Source organism: Oncorhynchus gorbuscha, linkage group LG25, assembly GCF_021184085.1.
Source record: "Oncorhynchus gorbuscha isolate QuinsamMale2020 ecotype Even-year linkage group LG25, OgorEven_v1.0, whole genome shotgun sequence".
Lineage (NCBI taxonomy): Eukaryota > Metazoa > Chordata > Actinopteri > Salmoniformes > Salmonidae > Oncorhynchus > Oncorhynchus gorbuscha.
In genome coordinates, this window is record NC_060197.1 from 33,899,072 (window position 1) to 33,920,519 (window position 21,448).

At 41.7% G+C, this 21,448-nt stretch overlaps 1 protein-coding gene across 1 annotated transcript in view; it reads right to left on the minus strand.

Annotated features, from left to right (window-relative positions):
• Positions 1-10,429, minus strand: part of LOC124013728 (inactive ubiquitin carboxyl-terminal hydrolase 53-like) — a 55,979-nt gene extending 45,550 nt beyond the window's left edge. Inside the window, 1 exon segment of the mRNA XM_046328179.1 lies at positions 9,914-10,429. The gene's annotated coding sequence lies outside the window, so the exon portion shown is untranslated.
• Between the last annotated feature and the right edge of the window lie 11,019 nt (positions 10,430-21,448).

A 21,448-nucleotide genomic window follows, 5' to 3' on the forward strand; every position in this document is an offset into this window, starting at 1 on the left:
AAATCTCTTCAGTTTGTTCGAAAGGGTTAACAATGGTCTCTGGGGAGATCAATCTAGCTAGCTAAAAATCAGCCATTGGCTAGGACATCAGAAGCTAGATAAAAAGGCATCTGCCATTCAACTGTATTTGGGCAAAATGTTCGAGTGACAGTGGAATCAACCAATCACACTTTGACTTAATGAGTGGGACTGTTTTACAAAATCATATGGAAACTTCTACTTTCGAAGGCCAACAGGTCACTGCGCAATACCGAGCAGTATTTTTCCCACGGTCTAGCTAGCTTTTGTTGCAGCAGGTGTTATCAAAGAGGATGTTGTTGCTCATTTGTTAGCCTTTCCCTTTTCAAGAATAACTTTCAACAAGAAATTAAGTTTCAAATGATCATCCTCTGGTGAGTGGAAATGTGTTTTCCATTGCAGTGCACTTGCTGTTGTTAGACATCTCTTTGAAAATAACGCATGTATTGAAACATTGAAACATTGCATTTAAAGTGGAATTTTAGCAACATGAAATCCTATTCAAATCTGTTCATATACAGTGGTTCCTCCTTTAAGAAGTTGCAAGCTTATGCCGTGGGACTTATAGGTCATTTGTGGTTTAGTACGGTACCCTGAGTCACCACTTCATTGCTCCAGACCAGCACAAGGGGGAGTTAGAGCACTGATTATGCTTTTGGGTCCTACTGTGTCAGACTGACAATGAATGGGCGACATAAAACGAAATAGAAACTGATAATTGTACACAACTTCAGTTTTACTTGCTAAAACTGTTGTTACCCTAAGGTTATTATTATTTTATTTTGCTCTTACTGTAGTACTGTAGGCCACTCCCGAATGGTCACATTGTGCAGCACCTAAGTGGTGCAACGGTCTAAGACAGCTGTGTTGATACAGATGCTGGTTCAATACCCATGCCGGCCTCGACTGGGAGACCCATAAGATGACTGTAGGTTTTTGTTTTTTCTCCCTCTAAAAACAGAAATAATTCTAAATAACAAACTGGCTTCATTTACAAATTAGTAACAATGTCTCCCCCCATGTTCAAGAATGTCTCACCCCATGTTCATTTGACATTATATGAAAAACTAAAATCGCCAAAATATTTAAGGGGCATCGCACTAATAATGGCACTTACTAGGGAAACTTTCCGACTGTTCTGTTCTTAGTACCAGTCTGCACGTTCAAACTAAAACAATGATTTCATTAATAAAATGATAAAAATACTCTTTCAAAATGACGATGTTTATTTAGTTATGGAATTACATGGGAATAAATATCACTGAATTGTAGAAATATCCTCCAATCCTCTATACATAATTATTGGAGGAGAGTCACGTCATATTTTTCGATATACTGTAGGTGACATAAGTCCCACTAGTGTTGTGTAATGTGCTGTTAAAAGTGGTGTAAATCTTATTTATTTAAAGAGCATCTTGAAGTTAGAAGCAATAGGATTTGAAGCAAAAGTCTACAACATTTTAGCACCGTTTCGCACAGCTCTGAGACAAGCATGGGGACTGGTCTTGACAAATCAATGAGATTTATATTTTCACTTAATCTCCGTTTGGGTATTGTTAGACTAGAATTAGAAAATTAGGGTGCAGAAATGTTATTCTCTTAGTGTAACCTTTATTTAACTAGGCAAGTCAGTTAAGAACAAATTATTATTGACAAGGACAGACTACTCCTTCCACCCCATCTGGGAATTAAACCCCGGTCTCCCATGTGCCCTGCCCGCACGACACAGGGATTCTTTAGCTAAACAGCCCAGTACTGGATTTACATCGCCATATTTTTTCCATGCTAATGGAAACAGCCCAGAAACAGTAATATTAATCAAATGTACTACCAGTCAAAAGTTTGGACACACTTACTCATTCCAGGGTTTCCATTTAACATTATAGAATAATTGACATCACAACTATGAAATAACACATATGGAATCAGTTAACAGCCTACTCCTTCCTCCCAGTCAGCAACATGCAAGCATTCTCTGCAGCCATTATTGAAGGCCAGTCAAAGATGCTGTCAACTAGCATTTAAAGTGGAGGAACCACTGTACACCCCTGTTCATATGAACATCTGTCTTGTCCTGGACCGGAGTCTTCACAGACCAGTGTGCTATAGTTATATCAGAGCTACAGTGGACCTTTATACAAACAAGCCATTTGCCACACGGGCCAGCAATCATTCACTTTGAACTGGAGTGTGTGTTTACAGGCAGTTGCAACAGCGCGACTTTAGGTCATTAGAACGCAGTCGCCAAAAGCAACAAAACACACCTGAATGAATTTCTGCAAATATGTAAATACTACGGGAGTCCTCTTAAATGATGGAACATTAGTCTATTGAGCAAACAATCATCAAAAAGGTAGTTTCTCTCTCCCTCAGTTATGCACACCAACAACTAATGCTAGCCAGAGCAAGATGATCTCAAATCTAACAAAGGAATATTAGATAAACCCTCAAACTTTTTCAGCTAGTTGGCCGTAAAAATTGCACTGAAACTATAGGGAATTATAACCTCCTCGTCTTTCTGCAGCTAAACTGCCAATGCATGCTTGTCCCAACCAAGCACCAACCAAGCTAAAGTTGTCAAGCTTGCCAACTAGCTACTTCCAGACACAAATGAAAGAGCACCCCACTGACCATTTTACTTGCCAAGGCAGAACTGGTTAGGCTGTTTACATGTTTTCTAGAGCGTGCTTGACTAACTATATCTTTTTTGGCCTACATTTACTGACACCGGTCATATTCAGCAGGTGTTGCGCATTCGTAAATTCATCAGTTATTCTGCACTCTGGCACACCAAGACAGTCGTGAAGAGGGCACGACAAAGCCTATTCCCCCTCAGGAAACTAAAAAGATTTGGCTTGGGTCCTGAGATCCTCAAAAAGGTTCTACAGCTGCAACATCGAGAGCATTCTGACTGGTTGCATCACTGCCTGGTACGGCAACTGCTCGGCCTCTGACCGCAAGGCCCTACAGAGGGTAATGCGTACGGCCCAGTACATCACCGGGGCTAAACTGCCTGCCATCCAGGACCTCTACACCAGGCGGTGTCAGAGGAAGGACCTAAAAATGGTCAAAGACCCCAGCCATAGACTGTTCTCTCTACTACCACATGGCAAGCGGTACCGGAGTGCCAAGTTTAGGACAAAAAGGCTTCTCAACAGTTTTTACCCCCAAGACATAAGACACCTGAACAGGTAATCAAAATGGCTACCCAGACTATTTGCATTGTGTGCCTCCCCCAACCCCTCTTTCTACGCTGCTGCTACTCTCTGTTTATCATATATACATAGTCACTTTGTCTATACATTCATGTACATACTACCTCAATCAGCCTGACTAACTGGTGTCTGTATGTAGCCTCGCTACTTGTATAGACCGTCTTTTTACTGTTGTTTTATTTCTTTACCTATAGTTCACCTAATACCTTGTTTGCAATATTGGTTAGAGCCTGTACGTAAGCATTTCACTGTAAGGTTTACTCCTGTTGTACTCCGCCCACATGACAAATCAACTTTAATTTGATTTGAGAGTGCTCTGAAATTGGAGTAGATGGCCAGAGTGAATTTACATACACAAGAGATATTCTAACTGTTTATAGTTAGCTAACGCACTTTTGTACATCACCTTGTAACGTACAATTGACCTTATTTTAGCCGCCCATCTCTGCATGATTTAAGAAAGCAATGAGCTCTGTCTGGTCTTTTTAAAAATGACAGGTCAGGAAGCGAAACCTACTGCGTGATAGGGAAAGCTGTGTGGGGAAACAGCTTTTTTTTGTTACCCGATCGGTCCAATCTATCACCTCTAAAATGTAAAACACTAAGGAGTTTATAGAATGTGTCATTACATACCTCTTTGGAGGTTAGTGTCGAATTGAATCATGTTTTTAGGGCGGCGCTAAAGTGATCTTCAGAAGTAAACAGCGGTTGTCGTGGCTTTTGAGAGTCATGATGGCTGCAGTGATGACGCAAAAAATGAATGCATTCAGTTGTACAATTGACTAGATATCCCCCTTACCCTGTCCCTTTCTTGTTTTGAATCTGCGAGAGAAGCGCTACACCTGGTGGAGAAGCTGTCCGACACAGGAGTTGCATTATGCGTGCTGTACGCTACATCATGACATGTCACAATTTTTAAAAGGTACAGCGTCAGAGGGGTCAGTTTTTTTAAAACTTTTCTCCAACACTAATTGGGCCATTACCATGTCAAACGACGCTTCAATAGAAACATAGTTCACACCCCAGATTTTGATGCCAACACAGTCGCTACAATCCCATTAGTTTTCACTGCAGCCTCGTTTGAATGCCGCGGTTGAGCAGATTTGTACGGAATGGGGTTAGTCAACAGTAACAGTCATTCAAGTTCTTGCTAGCTAACCAAACGATACCTGCATCACTAACTGTGTATAGCCACCAAAAAATAAATGAGGAAAATGTCAGTCACACACCCACTCCTCCAATGGCAGGACTTCCTCCTAGCTAGCAAACGTTAGGCTCTGTGTTTTTAGCTTACTACATGAATAGACATGCTAGCCTATTAGCCATGTTATGAGTGACTTGTGATCATTGCCGTTGCTAGTTTGATTGCATTGACATTCCCAGCCTTAGTTACATCCATCCATTTTTGTCCAGAATATTGAGTCATTGAAACTGAAACAGTGCATCCCGAATGGATTTGGAAAAGCTTAATGTTTGTGTTTTTGTATTCTTATGATTGGGACCTACTGGCTTATTATGACCAAGTTTATGGACTGCTTATCCGTTAACATTATGCTGTGTGCGACTGCAGCCTTTCCACCGGCCCCATGCAGTGAAGTGGGGCACACTAATTTTGGCAAAAAGTTTCCAAACGGCCCACCTATGTTTTATTTTTTAATTTCTAGAGATTTTTTTACATTTTCACTCTCCTGCATGAGTGTGCTGGTATTACGGTTGCTGTCCTTTCAAAATCAGGAACCTGTCACACTGAAGGCCTGCAGGTTCTCCACTATGCAAACATGTCTACAATAGATATAAAGGCTGTTAATATAATGTTTCAAAAAAGGAGCGTATATATTTGGCCTGGTGAAGCAGTTTTATGCGCTGACTGAATGGATGCTGATAATTCTGAGTTCTTTTACTCAACTGGTCTTGGTAAGAAATGACTAGTCCTCACTGTCCAAGACCGAGTACAAATGCACCGACACAAGGCCACACTGAATGTGGTCTCGAGACCAGACTCGTACTACAATACTGCCAGGTACAATAAAATCAAACATCATAAATAGTGCTGATTATGAGAACTGACTGGTGAACTGCACTGCATTGAGATAGCACTTTTTCTTTTCCAAATGGCACTTGATTTGACTATCCCAGTGAAGCACAAACACATCCCACCCATAAACTTCCATAGACAACCATGAACCTCTGAAACAACTCCTCCCTTAAATATCCCATGAATTTTCTTGAGTAAACACATTGTGTAACATGGGCCATGCTGCTACAGAAACAAGCTGGTTCTTCAGCATTCTATTATTTTCTCAAAACTACCTTACTACGGGTTCTAATGAAACGATCCCCCAAAAAGTATAGCATGATACATTATCCATGGGCTAAAAACAGCATAGCATTATCTAGTGGTGCACAATACAGCGAATGTCACAAAAAGATCATCAAAATGTTGAGTTGTTATACTGAAGAGTGCATACGGTTTGTGTAAAATAGAGAATAATTTCTGAATGAGGTTTTCCAATATTAATTGTGATGGAAAGAAGTTTATTCTAAAACATAAATTATCATTCATATCAATTCAACTGAATTTGGAGCTTTGTCAAATGGGAAAATCTAACCCTGTCACAATCAAGGCTCATTGTTGTCCCAAAATAGATGAATAAGTAGGCTATATAACACGTTCATATTGAGCTTTATTCTAAGTGAACACCACTCGCTCACCTCGAAATAATTCAAAGAAACTCACATAATGTATATAAAAGTAGCCTACAATATCATATAGTCTAGAATAAACCATTGATTTCTGATGATCATTTTCATTCGGTTTGTAATACCTTACCCACAACTCAGGTTTTTAATGGGCTCTGTGCCTTTGATTGTGAGGAATATATATATAAAAAAAGAGAGCCTGATGTTTGAGGATAGGATGAGGTATTAATTTTGCTAGCAAGGCTTTAGGGAAAAAATAAGGTGTCGAAGACTCGACTCACGTCAGTGAAACTCACTGGGGAGTTGAGTACAAACTGTACTCACTGGTCATTCAAAAAGACAGTATTTCAAAAGAACTGAGCTATGTGGTAAAAAAATACTAATTGACTGTCTGCTTGTCACTCAGATGTTTGCTGAATGTTCTGTAAAAGTGAATCATGTACAGAAATGTGATATTGGCAGTGTTGAAACTAGTGTTGTCATCATGACAAATATATTGACCAAAAATACACAATAATTTCAACGTTTTTACCGAGTTACAGTTCATATAAAGAAATCAGTGCAGACTTGGGTGGGTTTGTGAGGGCACAGGCCCCACCCACTGGGGAGCCAGGCCCAGCCAATCAGAATGTGTTTTTCCCCACAAAGTGCTTTATTAGAGACAAAAATACTCCTCAGTTTCATCAGCTGTCCAGGTGGCTGGTCTCAGATGGTCCCGCAGGTGAAGAAGCCAAATGTGGAGGTCCTTTGGTCCCCAGCACAAGGTGCACCTGTGCCAGAAGCATATCACCATACATCCCACTGCTGGCTTGCCTCTGAAGGTAAGCAGGGTTGGTCCCTGGATGGGTGACCAGATGCTGCTGGATGTGGCATTGGAGGGCCATATCCCAATGCCTCAGGGCAGTGATTGGGGACATTGCCCTGTGTAGGGTGCCGTCTTTCGGATGGGTCGTTAAACGGGTGACCTGACTCTGTGGTCATTAATATCCCATGGCACGTATCGTAAGAGTAGGGGTGTTAACCCCATTGTCCTGGCGAAATTCATAATTCCCATCTAATCATCTCCAGCTTCCAATTGGCTCACTCATCCCCCTTCCTCTCCCCTGTAACTATTCCCCAGGTTGTTGCTGTAAATGAGAACGTGTTCTCAGTCAACTTACCTTAATCATTTTAAATAATGCTGTTTAATCAGCTGCTTGATATGCCACACCTGTCAGGTGGATGGATTATATTGGCAGAGGATACATTTACATTTGAAAGAAATATGCTTTTTGTGCATATGGAACACTTCTGGGATCTTTTATTTCAGATTATGAAACATACCAACACTTTAGATGTTGCGTTTATATTTTTGTTCATTATAGAACAGATATGTTCATGAATGGAAATGCCTAAGTAGCTTAGCCCAAGATTAATTAAGGAGCCTACCGTTACTCCTTAAAGTCCAAGGACCTTTTATTTATTTCTTTAGAGGTAGCCTGGCTCTGGCAGCCAAAACAGCCAAATAAAATACTCCATCTAAACATGAATCAATTCTCAATTGTGATATACGGTTCTAGAAATACATTTCTCCCTGCTCTGCTGACGAGTTCTTTGCTCCACTCATAAAGGAGTAATAAAGGCCTAGTGCACTCATTTGGTGGGGAATTGTGTTTTTGTATTAATTACTTTTTTTCTTAAATTGTGATTTATCAGGGGGTGCTGGGGCACCCTCAGCACCCCTACTTCCCATGGCTATGGCTGTAACATGGAGACATGGCCATGTGGGAAAACTAACCCTAACCCTATGAAGGCTGTGTATCAATTACACTTCAGAAAAGTATTTCTCGCTGATATGAAAGAAAAGGTCCTTATGCTTCCAAAACGGTACCGCGAGCAATGAGTGTTAATATTCAGACTGAACGTTGCGGTTCTTAACAAAACTAGCCCTCTACAGAACAGAATGAATTCTTTGGGGTGTGGATTCTACAAGACAGAAACATTCCACAGGGTTGTTGGTCTATGCTGATGCGATGGCATCACACAATTGCTGCAGATTGGTAGGCGGTACACCACCAGCCTGTACTGTTGACACCAGGCAGAAATGGGTCCATGGACCATGCCGTTTACGCCAAATCCTGAATCTGCCATCAGCATGACGCAGCAGGAACTGGGATTCGTCGGACTAGGCAATGTTTTTCCACTGCTCAATAGTCCAGTGTTGGAGATCGCTTACCCACGGGAGCCACTTCTTGTTTTTAGCTGATAGGAGTGAAACCCAGTATGGTCATCTGCTGCAATAGCCCATCCGTGACAAGGATCGACGAGTTGTGCATTCCAATATGCTGTTCTGCAGCAATATTTGTCTGTTTGTGGCCCGCCTGTTAGCTTGCACAATTCTTGCCATTCTCCTTCAACCTTTCTCATCAACAAGCTGCTTTCCCCCACAGGACAGCCACTGACTGGATGTTTTTTGTTTGTCGCAACCTTCTCTGGAAACCCTAGACACTGTTGTTCATGAAAAGCCCAGGAAGGCAGCTGTTTTTGAGATCCTAGATCCGGTGTGCCTGACACCAACGATCAAACCACACTCAAAGTCACTTAGGTCACTCGTTTTGCCCATGCTAACGTTCAATCGAACAGAACTGAATGCCTCGATGCCGGTCTACCTGCTTTATATAGCAAGCCAAGGCCATGTGACTCACGGTCTGTAGAAGCGATACATTTTTTTTTAAACAGGGTGGTGTACCTAAAACTGTTCGGTGGGAGTATATTTCCCACGCTGAGGTTGGAATAATACTGTGACATTTTGAAAATGATAAATGCCCTTTTAGTTTAAGAGCTGTTGAAAAGAGACTCAAATGTCTGCCTGTTTTGGTGGGATGGAGTTTGTCTGCCTGGTGAAATCAAATGAGTTAATAGACCAATGAGAAAGAGTTCCAACCCGCTCTGTCAATTTCTGCTAATTTTCCATTTTCCCCTCCCACTCAGAGGGATTATTGAGCAGTGACAGTCCTCCCAAAATTCTTGCTTGAGAAATTGCTCTTTGCTAAAAAAGCCATTTTTGTTTATTTTTGACCATTTTAATTGAAAACAATCATAGTAATTGTTACCCAGAAATTATTGAATATTGGAGATTTTAATAAAACTGCTGCATTAAACATTTTGGGGGCTGCAGGTAGTCTAGAAGAGCATTGGGTCAGTAACCAAAAGGTCTCTGGTTTGAGTAGCCGACCCGAGTTGACAAGGTGGGGGAAAAAAATAAAATAAAAATCTGTCGATGAGCGCTTGAGCAAGGCACTTAACCCTAATTTGCACCAGTGGCGTGATAATACTATGGCTGACCCTGTAAAAACAACATTTCACTGCATCTTTCAGGTGTATGTGTGAATAAAACCAAGCCAAGGCTGCAGTAACCTGCTAAGTTAAATAGGTTGCAATTACACAAGTATTTTGGCTTATTTGCTGGAGATTTAAAAATAACATGATTGACCAGGCACAAAAATATGGCATAGTTTATGGGAAATGGGTTTGGGAGGCTTTCAATAAGTAAACTTTTATGAATTGCTGTCAGTGTCAACTGGCTATGTGACAGACTAGTCTTTGTTCGTGTTGATACAATGTCGCAAGAACAATGAGGAAATATGTCAAGCCAGGCCCTTCCACAATTTTTAGGGGAGAGAGAGAGATATATATCTATATATATCTATGTAACATGAAGGCTACTTTTTGTTTCATGCAGTCATATAAGCACTACTAATATACCGCACTAATAGTTTGACGTTTTTGTTTCGTTCATGAATAGGTCAATGACACAGCCTATTATATCTATATATAGTTATAATAGGCTAACAAATCGGAAGTTCATAAGCGATTTCATACGTTTCGACTGAGTTTACCTGTAATTCAGGTACATTTACGCCTCATGCGCGTTGATGCTGGACATTTTAGAGAGAAAATAACAAACAACCCAACCTAAACTAAAAGAACACAACACTCACCGTTTTAAAGAAATACCAATATATCACAAGGAGGTAATCTGCAGCTCTTCCAAATGTGTTTGAATTCTTGAAATGGAAACAGCTAGGAGTTTCGGGAAGAAATTGACGACGCCTATGATACTGTCCCAACAGTCGTTGCGGTAAAAAAAAAAAATATATATATATATATATATATATATACACAAACAGAGGGCTCGTTATAAATTAAACCACATAACTAAAAGCACGTGTTACAACTTTGCTGTTATCGTTGTTACGGACTCTTTCTTCCTGTATAATTCCAGTTTTTGACACCATCCGTCCCATTCACTTGCTGTAGGCTATTCCGGTTTTTAAGAGTCGTATGTTTCTTGCAGTTGTTGATGCGCAGATGTAGTGAGCAATGATCGACTTCGGCACCTGAAATACTGGATTAGTGATGTTTTCAGAGCTGCGAGGTCAAACCCCGCCTCTTGAGCGGCATTGTATTTACTGCAGCCCTCTGAAGCCTACTGAACCACGTCCACACAGGCAGCAACCACGACTCTCTGCGAGCGAAGGGAGGAGTTTCACTGCACTTTCTTGTGAACTTTCCGCCACCAATCACTCAGGTGGGATGCAGTTTAAGAATATTGTGGCGGCAGGTATGGAAGGAGTCGAATTTAGCATACCGGTTGGCTATGTATTTTTACATAGTTTGTCCAGGTTAATAGCCTGCGGTGCTTCGGCTACATACAGCCTTCCAACGCAAGCAATGTGGCGACAATTAGGCCTAAAACAAGGATAACAAGGGCGAAATTGTGGTGTAGCCTAGATATTGGTGGGACGAGTCCAAAGAACAGTAGATGGATTTTTTATTTTTACATTTGAAACGCATTTCCTGTAATTCTACACAGTTTGACATGATTTATCTCTTGAGGGGTATATGGAGAGGGATTTTGAAAGCTGTAAATGGAAGGATATCTTCATCATCATTAAGACTGAGTTGTAATTATAATTTCCTGGTTGCTACAATTCTAATAGTTCACCAAATTTCAGTTTATGTGTCAAAACAAGCAAATAATGTAGATGATCATTGTACCACCTAAACCGCTGTGAAATATATTTTTCATTACCAAAAATATTGTATTTTCAGCTGTTTGAAGCTGGTGTGCAAAACTGGAAAGTAAAAGACGAATTTAAGAATGGAAGCATAGAAATAACACATAGAACAGATTTAAGAATGGAAGCATAGAAATAACACAGAACAGATCTACATCTTCTTAGACTTGCTTTCAAAAAGAATGACAGATCTATAACTAACATTACTTTGTGAATTTGGTCAGGTCGTCCAAAAAGTTACAAATTGCAGCTTTAAGAAGACGCAAAATATGAAGACTGAGTTTTATTATAGTTCGAGTTCCCCTACCTTATGTCCAAATAAAATACATACATACTGTATAATAATAATTGAGTGTGAACATACTGACACCATGGTCAGACTGACACTTGTGTTGTTGAATATTGATCAGGAGTCTGTCTCCCGACTGTATAAGCTCGATAGGGCAGCCAAAATATTATTCCAGCCAACATTTGGGGCCATGGGGCACCAACCTCCAGGGGTCCCCCAAAAACGAACAATAATGATATTTATGGGGGTAAAACAGATTGTTTTAGGAAAACGGCCAACTTCCTGCATTTCCCCAAAAATTATAATGAGGCTCAGAGAAAAATGTGTTGTTTTATTGCTCATCTCATGCTACTCTTTTTTTATTTTTATTCTGCAATTCTACACATTTTGCCATTGTTTATGGCATGTTCATATCATATATGAAATTATTGTGGGGGACAAATCAACCTGTCCCGAATATTGGGGGGGGGGGGGGCATGACTCCCCCCAATAATTTTGTCAATTTTACCTGTGCTTGTGGATTATGAAGAACTGAAATCATTACCTCAATTCTGTTGCAAAATGTTTCTTAAATGTAGGAAAATTAAACTGGGCGGGACCTAGCTGAATTTGTCCAATAGAAACTCTCTCTTTCGTTGCAAAATGCTACCGTTTGGACAAATGACTACACCCCAGTTGTAGGGCCTACAAAAATGTGATGTAAGAATCCTGTTATCCAAACAACATCTGCCCAATCCTGTTATATAAAGAAAGCAATACAATTATTTTAAAAATTCAACAACAAAATAATCAGTAGTGTAGAATGCAAATATTGTGCATGCTATTATTGTATTATATTCTTTAGTATAGGCTACATTGCTCCACTTTTGTATTTTATAGTTGTAACCTACATATATGTGTCTACGTCTGTAATTTGTTTATGGAGTGTCTACGTCTGTAATTTGTTTATGATGTGTCTATGTCTGTAAGTCATTACGTCTCATATTTGACTGGCACATTGTTCCCTCTGCTGCTGTATTTGTTGGACCAGGTCTCCCTTATAATCTCTTTTTCATCTCAGTGAGCTTCCTGGATAGGTAAGGGTTAAATAAATACAAATAACAGTTCTGGGTCACACCATGCAGATGATGATTTGTCTCTCTTGCTCTCGCTCACTCTCATTTCCTTCATGGAAATAGAAAATGTAACTCATTAACCCCTAGTGCCTGGAGTAGTTTAACAAGGTCACATGATACCAGAGGCAAAACGTGACGTAATTTCAAGCTTCAGAGACAACTTTTACAGTTAATGATTTGAGTTGTTGACCAAACACGTTCAGTACCAGTCAAAAGTTTGGACACATCGACTCATTCCAGGGTTTTTCTTTATTTTTACTATTTTATACATTGTAAAATAATAGTGAAGACATCAACTTTTAAATAACACATATGGAATCATGTAGTAACCAAGAAAGTGTTCATCAAAATCAATTATTCAAAGTAGCCACCCTTTGCCTTGATGACAGCTTTGCACACTTTTGGCATTCTCTCAAACAGCTTCATGAGGTAGTCACCTGGAATGCATTTCAATTAATTAACAGGTGTGCCTTGTTAAAAATTACTTTGGATTTTCTTTCCTTCTTAATGCGTTTGAGCCAATCAGTTGTGTTGTGACAAGGCAGGGTTGGTATACAGAAGATAGCCCTATTTGGTAAAATACCAAGTAAATATTATGGCAAGAACAGCTGAAATAACCAAAGAGAGTCAATCCGGAAAATTTCAAGAACTTTGAATGTTTCTTCAAGTGCAGTCGCAAAAACCATCAAGTACTATGATGAAAATGGCTCTCATGAGGACCACCACAGGAAAGGAAGACCCAGAGTTAAATCTGCTGCAGAGGATAAGTTCATGTCCTTTGGTCTGACGAGTACAAATTTGCAATCTGCATGTATGGTTCCCACCGTGAAGCTTGGAGGATGAGGATGTGTTGGGGTGCTTTGCTGGTGACACTGTCAGTAATTATTTAAAATTCAATTCATTCACTTAACCAGCATGGCTACCACAGCATTCTGCAGTGATATGCCATCCCCATCTGATTTGCGCTTAGTGGGACTGTAATTTATGTTTCAACAGGACAATGACCCAAAACACACATCCAGGCTATGTAAGGGATATTCGATGAAGAAGGAGAGTGATGGAGTACTGCATCAGATGATCTTGCCTCCACAATCACCAATCCTCAACCCAATTGAGATGGTTTGGGATGAGTTGGACTGAAGAGTGAAGGAAAAGCAGCCAACAAGTGCTCAAAATATGTGGGAACTCATTCAAGACTGTTGGAAAAGCATTCCTCAAGAAGCTGGTTGAGAGAATGCAAAGACTGTGCAAAGCTGTCATCAAGGGTGGCGATTTTGAAGAATCTCAAATCTAAAATATATTTTGATTTGTTGAAAACTTTTTTGGTTACTACATGATTCCATATGTGTCATTTAATCGTTTTGATGTCTTCACTACTACAAAGGGAAACCCAGACGCGAGCTGCCCAGTGACGCGAGCTGCAAAGTGACGTGAGACTACCAAACAAGCTAAATGCCTTTTATGCTCGCTTCAAGGCAAGCAACACTGACACATGCACGAGAGCACCAGCTGTTCTGGATGACTGTGTGATAACGCTCTCGGTAGCCGACGTGAACAAAACTTTCAAATAGGTCAACATTCAGAGCCACTGTTCTTAGACAGATTACCAGGACGTGTACTCAAAGTATGCACGGACCAACTGTCAAGTGTCTTCACTGACATTTTCAACTTCTCCCTGACTGAGTATGTAATACCTACATGTTTCAAGCAGACCACCATAGTCCCTGTGCCCAAGGAAGCGAAGGTAACCTGCCTAAATGGTTACCGCCCCGTGGCACTCAAGCCATGAAGTGCTTTGAAAGGCTGGTCATGGCTCATATCAACAACATCCTCCCAGACATCCTAGACCCATTCCAATCCGTATACCGCCCCAACAGATCCGCAGAAGACGCAATCTCAATCGCACTCCACACCGCCCTTTCTCACCTGGACAAAAGTAACACCTATGTGAGAATCATCGACTACAACTCAGCGTTCAACAGCATACTGCCCACGAAGCTCATCACTAAGCTAAGGACTCTGGGACTAAACAGCTCACTCTGCAACTGGATCCTGGACTTCTTAACGGGCTGCCCCCAGCTGGTAAGAGTAGGCAACAATATGTCTGCCACGCTGATCTTTAACAGTATTTTTGTAATTGTCATTATTACAAATACATTTTTTTAAATCGTCAGATTAATCTGTATCGGCTTTTTTTGGTCCTCCAATAATCTGTATCGGCGTTGAAAAATCATAATCCAAACATACCAAGACACTCGTGAAGAGGGCACGACAAAACCTTTTCCCCCTCAGGATACCGAAAAGATTTGGCATGGGCCCCCAGAAAAAAAAGGAATATACACAGACTTGCAAAGGTCATCTAACCTCAAATTTTCAACCATCTGTTTCCCAGATTTGAAAGCACTTTTGAATGGCATTGTATTTTGATTGACAGTAGTCTTTAGAGTGCAATCCTCTTTTATCATCTTGAAGATCCTGAAGTAGTGAGCTAAATTTGGGACAAAGTTTAAAGTGATGAAATAGAATTTCTGCTGCTTTGGGCTCCGGTCCTATTGGCTGCCTACCCAGACACCTTGCCCCGGCCGTACGCTATGCCATGCCCAAGGACGTTAGTTTCTTCTCTGCAATGAGCCTGGATCCGAGTACCTCCCAGACAATTTTTAGAATGCCAACACATTCTAACGGTTCTGATTGGTCCCACAATCCGATGGGTTGGGCCAGAACCAGAACACAGGTGGGTGAAGCGGCATTTCGAAAATGTATCATTGGCTTTGATACTCGGATTGGTTAGAGATTATCCAATCGCTGATTACTTTGTTTTGTACCACACCCCTCATTTTGATGTCACCACAAACTGCTTCAACAATGGCCACCACAGACTGAAGTATGTAGAAAAACATAGAGCAACAGAAGAATTCATTTTGATTCGCCAGGCAACCAGTCCTATCAATCAGCTTTAATGCAGTGTAGATCTCACACTTGATCCAATCGGTTGTACAACCCAATATGAGCTAATCATTTTCAAGTGGGCCAAAGGTCTTGTGAGCTTGCACTGAATAAACATTGGCTTTTAAACAAAGCTGTCCAATGGCAAAGAGTGATCGTGGAAATCCGATGCGAGGATCAAATGTGTGGTGAAAGGGGGTCACAGTATGGCCCAGGCTTTCCCCAGGAAGTACTTGAAAGCGCAATAGAGGAGACAATGCCTTTTCCCTCGACAAACGTTTCCCTGGGGGACACACAGTGCTTCCTCTCAGACCAAGGAACACATTTAGTGTGTTAATCATTTTAAGTGATGTGAGCTAAGAGCCTACGCCACTGAGCCCTTATCAACAATCACCCATTCAAAACCATGCAGTGGACGCTGGCTTGTTACAGTAAGGAAGAGGACATTATCCCCTCACCGGGTGGGGAATTCTTTGATGGGAATGAAGAAGTCAGCACTTGAAATAAAGTTGGTGTACTTCAACAACAAACTGAAGTGCAATTACACTAGAAACATGATAACATACCAGTCCCTCCCAAGAGGCTAGGAATGTTTCTGTGCTTACAGGAAAGAACAAATAAAAAAGTGTTTTGATATCAGTGGGGTGGTTTGCACATGTACTGAGCTGACTTTATTTTCGACACTCTCGTCCCAACATTAGACATCCTCACCTTGCTTTGAAGTGATGCCACTGAATATTTATGCGTACAGATGGATCAGGCTTCGGCTATTTCCTTTCCAAGTTGAGTAACACATTTCAAAAGTTGGTTTGTGACCTTGGGAATAGCTTGCATATCAGCAGTTGGATCCACAGATTTGTGCCACATCAGCATCGCTCTGCAAAACTGAGTGTGTCTGAATATTACTGTATAGTTGCAGCATGTGCATGGACAGGTCATTGTCCGGTTTAGACCGAATGTAAATGTCTCCCAGGAATCAACGGCTCATTGGTCTCTCATTGTCCAGCTCTGGGTCATTGGCATTGCAGACAGCACAACACCCAAGCTGTAAACCAAACGTGTCCTTCCAACAGCATTACGCTTAGCACTTCTCTTGTTCAGAGGTAATGGAGACTGTATATTAGAGCAGTGGTTCCCAAACTGCAAACTGTGGGGCACGAGGGGTAGGCAGGGGGGATGCGTATCACCCCCCCCCCCCTCCGACAGAAATATAAATCTAAAAATATTTTCAAGGAACTCATTCCGGTTTTAAACTTGCTCTTGAACGTTGTAATAGTAGAATGTACAAGGTGCAATTTCAAACTTGGGTAGTGCATCATCATTCAGTACATACCTTTTTAGAGAGCTATTTATAGCTTGTCAGAAATGTCCAGATCAACTAGCCCATGCCAGCTAACATTTTTTTGTTTGTTTTGTAGCCCATTTTCTGTCACTCATATCACATGAATACACATTAGACATCCCAAAATGTCTAGAATTGCAAGAAAATGAGCTTTAAAACTGCAAAATGTTCTTTGCACCCCATGGGGGGGGGGGGGCTCGAGTTAAAAGTTTTGGGAACCCCTGTCTTAGAGGACTGTGGCAACAATGGGCATAAAATGGGCATAAAACTGCCATGGAAAACAAATCTGAACTACACTGCTCAAAAAATAAAGGGAACACTAAAATAACACATCCTTGATCTGAATGACTGAAATATTCTTATTAAATAATTTTTTCTTTACATAGTTGAATGTGCTGACAACAAAATCACACACAAATTATCAATGGAAATCAAATTTATCAACCCATGGAGGTCTGGATTTGGAGTCACACTCAAAATTAAAGTGGAAAACCACACTATAGGCAGATCCAACTTTGATGTAAAGTCCTTAAAACAAGTCAAAATGAGGCTCAGTAATGTGTGTGGCCTCCACGTGCCTGTATGACCTCCCTACAACGCCTGGGCATGCTCCTGATGAGGTGGGGGATGGTCTCCTGAGGGATCTCCTCCCAGACCTGGACTAAAGCATCCGCCAACTCCTGGACAGTCTGTGGTACAACGTGGCGTTGGTGGATGGAGCGAGACATGATGTCCCAGATGTGCTCAATTGGATTCAGGTCTGGGGAACGGGCGGGCCAGTCCATAGCATCAATGCCTTCCTCTTGCAGGAACTGCTGACACACTCCAGCCACATGAGGTCTAGCATTGTCTTGCATTAGGAGGAACCCAGGGCCAACCGCACCAGCATATGGTCTCACAAGGGGTCTGAGGATCTCATCTCGGTACCTACTGGCAGTCAGGCTACCTCTGGCGAGCACTTGGAGGGCTGTGTGGCCCCCCAAAGACTGACCCACAGCCAAACCGGTCATGCTGGAGGATGTTGCAGGCAGCAGAACGTTCTCCACGGAGTCTCCAGACTCTGTCACGTCTGTCACATGTGCTCAGTGTGAACCTGCTTTCATCTGTGAAGAGCACAGGGCGCCAGTGTTGAATTTGCCAATCTTGGTGTTCTCTGGCAAATGCCAAACGTCCTGCACGGTGTTGGGGTGTAAGCACAACTCCCACCTGTGGACGTTGGGCCCTCATACCACCCTCATGGAGTCTGTTTCTGACCTTTTGAGCAGACACATGCACATTTGTGGCCTGCTGGAGGTCATTTTGCAGGGCTCTGGCAGTGCTCCTCCTGCTCCTCCTTGCACAAAGGCGGAGGTAGCGGTCCTGCTGCTGGGTTGTTGCCCTCCTACGGCCTCCTCCACATCTCCTGATGTACTGGCCTGTCTCCTGGTAGCGCCTCCATGCTCTGGACACTACGCTGACAGACATCGCAAACCTTCTTGCCACATCTCGCATTGATGTGCCATCCTGGATGAGCTGCACTACCTGAGCCACTTGTGTGGGTTGTAGACTCCGTCTCATGTTACCACTAGAGTGAAAGCACCGCCAGCATTCAAAAGTGACCAAAACATCAGCCAGGAAGCATAGGAACTGAGAAGTAGTCTGTGGTCACCTCCTGCAGAACCATTCCTTTATTGGGGGTGTCTTGCTAATTGCCTATAATTTCCACCTGTTGTCTATTCCATTTGCACAACAGCATGTGAAATTTATTGTCAATCAGTGTTGCGTCCTAAGTGGATAGTTTGATTTCACAGAAGTGTGATTGACTTAGAGTTACATTGTGTTGTTTAAGTGTTCCCTATATTTTTTTGAGCAGTGTAATTTGAACATATTCCCTGCAGAAAGGAGTACATTTAATTGGCATTTAAATACTTTTCAAGTCTGTTACGCTCAGAATCAGTGAGGTTGAGAAGTTGCTCTATCCACACACAAATGGTTGCAAAATTCCAGTAACTTTCCACAAATTCCCAAGTTTACCAGAAATCCTGGTTGTAGGATTCCTGATTTCCTGATTCCAGTAATCTTCCAACTGAGACTTCTGGAAACCTGGGATTTTTTTAGAAAGTTACTGGTATTTTACAACCCACCCTCTATGCAAAGTATAGATTTCCGAATTAGAGACCAAACAGTTTATGAACACATCTAACAGCATAGCAAACCACTGATCCTCAACACTACCCTACCTCGACTGGTTTGTGAAGGGCATTTTCATTCAAGATTAATTACATAGTCTTTGCCAGCTCTGCAAGGAGACACTGACTGCACATAAACAGCCCACTGAGGATTTCTGCCTCTGCTTGCCCTGACTTCTCACCTTGAGAAAAGCCCCCAGTGAACAGCTAGTGATTGGCTGAACACAGTGCCTTGCCCGCAGGCTCAAATGACAAACCCATGTCCTCTGTCGTACCACCAACCCAAGCCGTTTTCCCTCAATTCCCAACACAGCAGATAAAAGCAATAAGCTGCGTTCAATTTGGAGTTGACATCTGACATCTCTCAAATCCAAATGTTATGTTTTCATTCACTTAGTTTGGGCTATTGATGTTTCTCTCACCAGCTAGCAATTTAGGTTGGCATCCCCCATGACTCACTGTGCCTACCAAACATATTGACCAATCCCCTAGGTGGAGAGAAATCAGCTCATGTTTATTTTTGATTTTGTTGATGACATTGATTGGGTCACCAGGCGGCTTAATGCCGTTTCACCCCAAACGCAGCAAGCCATTTGAAGGACAGCAGGGATATTTTCAGCATCACTGTCTGGTTTTTCAATCCATACTTGTTTCTATTATTGGCAATGGGCAGACGCTGTTTGAAAATGGGGACAACCGCTAGCGTTCAAGAACAAGGCCACATTGTCGGCTCTTTCACAGGACTGTTCCTACTTATGTGAAGCACACTTTTTCTTGTAAAAAATGTATCATATTTGTCTGGCTAAAATGTATTTTATAACATAAGGAAGTCAAATGTATTCTCCAAAGTGCGTTTTCACCCACTCTGGGTAGTGGGTGGACTGGATACCCTAGATTATAATTCCTGGATAAATATAGGCCTAGAACAAGTTGTTAGCACCCATGGCCCCCATTGTGGAAATGAACCGTGTCTAATCTCTCTCTTATGTAACTAGGGGTATTCACATTTTATATAGCGGCTCGTTAGTGGTAATTCAATAGTAGCACTACCCGTAGTGTTTTAGACAGAACATCATGTTCAAGTGTTTTGTTTTGGACATAGTGGGTACATGGTGAATAAGAAGGGCGTAACGGGGAGTGTGTTCAGAATCCTGTCATTAATTAGTTTGTAATCATGACTGATATCGACCAAACAGCCAATGGTTTATGGATGGTTCCTTGGTGAATGGGTAGAGCTTGTTAACCAGGTTGACACACACACACACATCTGTGTATATGTATATATAAATGCAACAACTTAAGAGTTTACTGAGTTACAGTTCATATAAGGAAATCAGTCAATCTAAATACATTATATTAGACCCTTATCTATGGATTTCACATGACTGGGAATACAGATATGCATCTGTTGGTCACAGATACCTGTTGGTGACAAAGTAGGGACGTAGATCAGAAAACCAGTCAGTATCTGGTATGACCACCATTTGCTTCATGCAGCATGACACCAATCCTTCGCATAGAGTTGATCAGGCTGTTGATTGTGGAGTGTTGTACACACCTCTTCAATGGCTGTGCAAAGATGCTGGATATTGGTGGAAACTGGAACATGCTGTTGTACACGTTGATCCAGAGAATCCCAAACATGCTCAATAGGTGACATGTCTGGTGAGTATTGAAGCCATGGAAAAACTGGAACATTTTCAGCTTCCAGAAATGATGTACAGATTCTTGCGACATGGGGCAGTGCATTATAATGCTGAAACATGAGGTGATGGTGGTGGAGGAATGGCACGACTATGGGCCTCAGGATCTCCTCACGTTATCTCTGTGCATTCAAATTGCCATCGATAAAATGCAATTGTGTTTGTTGTCCGTACCTTATGCCCGCTTATACCATAACCCCACCACCACTATGGGGCACTCTGTTCACAACGTTAACATCAGCAAACTGCTCGCCGTTGGACGTACTGCCAAATTCTCTAAAACTATGTCAGAGGCAGCTGATGGTAGAGCAATTAAAATTCAATTATCTGGCAACCGCTCTGGTGGACATTCCTGCAGTCAGCATGCCAATTGTACGCTCCCTCAAAATTTGATACATCTAATCGCCCAACATCAGTGCCCGACCTCACTAATGCTCTTGTGGCTGAATGGAAGCAAATACCCGCAGCAATGTTCCAGCATCTAGTGGAAAGCCTTCCCAGAAGAGTGGAGGCTGTTATAGCAGCAAAACGGGGACCAACCCTATATTAATGCCCATTATTTTGGAATGAAATGTTCGACGAGAAGGTGTCCACATACTTTTGGCCATGTAGTGTATGTGTGTGTCATTCTTTGCATGTAGCATGAAGTCCGAGTAATGTAATGTAATGTAATGTAATGTAATGTAATGTAATGTAATGAAACATCTGGTGCAGGCGAGGTGTCTTGTTAACAAGCGTTACGTAATCTGGGACGACTGCAAAGAGTGTAGATATACAGTATATATTAACTCACTTGAACTTTCCTCTCCAACATCTTCATCTGCCCTTTTTTTTCAAAGCCCTGCACCGACTCATATTATACACCGTTGCTGTGAGCTGTTACCTGCTGCAG